The sequence below is a fragment of the Notothenia coriiceps genome, unplaced genomic scaffold (genome assembly GCF_000735185.1).
Source record: "Notothenia coriiceps isolate Sejong01 unplaced genomic scaffold, NC01 NC01_scaffold00026574, whole genome shotgun sequence".
In the NCBI taxonomy this organism is placed as follows: domain Eukaryota; kingdom Metazoa; phylum Chordata; class Actinopteri; order Perciformes; family Nototheniidae; genus Notothenia; species Notothenia coriiceps.
In genome coordinates this window covers 1-3,324 of record NW_011359275.1, presented here as the reverse complement: position 1 = coordinate 3,324, position 3,324 = coordinate 1, and the positions used below count along the sequence as shown (strand labels likewise).

Genomic DNA, 3,324 nt, shown 5'->3' with positions numbered 1-3,324 from the left:
CCTATCCCCTGTGTGCATTGAGCGATATATATTATACACACTGTTCTGCTTTCTGCACTGACCTCAGCAGCTGTTCTCACTGTAAACATCGCGTCACAATGGAAGCAGTTGTATAATAGATAGCCTAACATCCAGGGGAGATGTGATTAGTGAGTAAACAAACGGTAAAGGGCAGAAAGTCTGATGCACATTTGATCATCTTAAATAACTTATAATCACAACGGGAACAGTTTGCAGAGCTGTGCTTCGTTGACATAAGTCCAGCCATGCGTCACGCCTCTTTTAAACATCACTGTTGGCTGAAATTGTCTCCGGAGAATACTTCAGTGTACCCTCGGTTATAGCTCCTCCAGAGATACTCCTCTCTCCTCTCTCCTCCACGTCTTTGTACCCTCGGTTATAGCTCCTCCAAAGAGACTCCTCCCTCCTCTCTCCTCTAAATCAGGGTATCCTCGGTTACGGCTCCTCCAGACAGCCTCCTCGATAATCGATCCTCGACGAGCCTTTAGAGTAATTTGTTTTCCTTCGAGACGGCACGCCAACATCCATTTCCGGGTCGCTGCCGGAGGACCTGGGAGTCTGGGACGCGAAAATGATAGAAATCACAAACGGCTCATTTTGGAGCCGAGACGACCGGCTGCCCTCCCTGACAGGCGCACGGACGCGAGGGCCCGTTCATCACTGCGCACACTTCTGTGACCGCAGCTTTAATTTACAGATGCTTCTGAGCTTCGATTCACTTATTATGTATACAAATCAGTTTATGCAGTGGCTCATGCTCTTGACAACCTGATTAAATGTGAGGAGGGTAAAGGGCCTTTTTTTAATGGGACCTGTGCTAATTCCAAATGCATTCAACCATGGCAGGTGAGGAATACTCCTTTGGATATAATTTGCCATTTAATCTCCGCACAATTTCTATAATAGGTCTTGCAATATCTGAACACTGTGAATTTCACCACCGAGGAAGGGGAACACGTTTATTTTGACAGTAATGGAGACTCTCCAGCACAATATGAACTTGTTAACTTACAAATGACAAACAAGGGAACCATGGAAGGAATAATAGTTGGCAATTATGATGCTTCTCTTCCAGAAAGTCATCAGTTTATCAAGAAAAAAATCCCAGTTGTATGGGGAAATGCACAGACCAAGGTAGAGCAGACACTCCTGTTTACTAACTCACTGATTTACTGAAAAACCTTGCCAGGTGTGTTTAAGATTTCAACAAAATTGTGTTGACAAATTGTGTTTATGTGTGTAGGAGGTTCCTGTGTCAGTCTGCAGTGAGAGCTGTCGTCCTGGAACTCGTAAGGTCCTCCAAAAAGGAAAGCCAGTCTGTTGTTATAATTGCATACACTGTCCAGCAGGAGAGATCAGTAAAACAACAAAATATATCAGTATTTAATGACTAAATGGGATTTTAAATAATATAAAAAACCCATTTTGTGCCTCTGAAACCCTGACATCAATTTAACACTTCATTCCTCTTTGTCCTTTTTTGTTTTGCAGATTCAATACACTGTATGAAATGCCCACCACTGGTCCAACAAGCAGGGAGATGCTTGCATACTAAAATAAATAGAATGTTTAGCATATGATGAAATCCTGGGATCATTGTTAGTTTTATTTTCCTTGCTGGGAGTTTTTCTTACTATGATCACAACACTAGTCTTCTACTGCCACAAATAAACCAACAACTCTGAGCTGAGCTCCCTGCTGCTCTTCTCCTTGACTCTGTGTTTCCTGTGTTCTCTGACCTTCATCGGCCAGCCCTCTCAGTGGCCCTGCATGCTGCGACACACAGCATTCTGCATCACCGTTGTTCTCTGTATCTCGTGTGTTCTGGGGAAAACAAAAGTGGTGCAATGGCCTTCAGGGCTTCACTTCCAGGCAGTAATATGATGAAGTGGTTTGGGCCTGCCCAGCAGAGACTCAGTGTTCTGAGTTTTACTCTAATACAGGTTATAATTTGCATACTTTGGCTGGCAATCAATCCTCCATTCCCTTTTAAAAATATGAAACACTATAAGGATAAGATTATTCTTGAGTGTGCCCTGGGATCACCTGTAGGGTTCTGGGCTGTGATAGGATACATAGGGCTCTTAGCTGTGTTGTGTTTTGTTCTTGCTTTTTTGGCTAGAAAGCTGCCTGATAATTTTAATGAAGCTAAATTTGTCACATTCAGCATGTTGATATTCTGTGCGGTCTGGATCACCTTTATCCCAGCATATGCCAGCTCTCCTGAGAAGTTCACTGTGGTCGTGGAGATATTTGCTATTCTGGCCTCCAGTTATGGAATGCTGTTTTGCATTTTTATGCCAAAATGTTACATCATTTTGTTCAGGCCTGAGCAGAACACTGAAAAACAGCTAATGGCAAGGACAGCTAGTAATGATGTACGTTATTAACCATTGCCCAAATCAGTTGTAATGTCGTTTTTATCTCAAACAACTAAAAGGAAAAATGTGCTTCTTCTTTTTGTATCATAGTGTTTTCCTAATACAATGTACTATTTATTTATATTAATACATATTTAATCAAATACGATTTTGTACACGGGTGTTGTTTTTACACATTCATTCAATAATAACAATTACAGATTTATACAAATGTTTTTATTTAGTCATAGTGTATTCATGATAACAAAGCTTGACTTTTAATTTAAGTTTGTGATAGGTATGATACAAATGATGCCATTAATCATTGAAATATCAATCAATCAATCAATCAATCAATTAATGTTTATTTATATAGCCCAATATCACAAATGTTACATTTGTCTCATTGAACTTCACAGTTTGTACAGAATATCAGTATGACAATACGACACCCTCTGTCCTTTGACCCTCACATTGTACAAGGAAAAACTTCCAGAGAAAACCCCACAGTTTAAAGGGGAAAATGGGAGAAACCTCAGGGAGAGCAACAGAGGAGGGATCCCTCTCCCAGGACGGACAGACGTGCAATAGATGCCGTGTGTAAATTGAAAAGATAATACATTTACAACATAGGTAGACCAAATGTTTGGAAATGCATGTGTCTATAATAAGAAGATGAATCCACGAGGATGTCAGCAATCTTGTGGGAGCCATCAGGGAAGTAGTATGGTGAGAGTCTGGCAGGGCCGCAGAGATAGGTTCAGTCACGACTCGAAGTCCAGGACTCAGATCCAGTACTCAGGATAGAGGATAGACACACGACCACAGCAACAGGATTAGCCTCGACTCAGGATCCCGGCGTATATATGGACACAAAAAAGAGATTTGGGGGAAGCTGGGTTAATCGGAACATGAGAGTACACAGGTACAAACAGACAGAAAG

General features: G+C 41.5%; 1 pseudogene; it reads left to right on the top strand.

Annotated features, from left to right (window-relative positions):
* The first annotated feature begins 714 nt into the window (after positions 1 to 714).
* On the top strand, positions 715 to 2,399 carry LOC104957219 (extracellular calcium-sensing receptor-like; annotated as a pseudogene).
* Positions 2,400 to 3,324: the final 925 nt, after the last annotated feature.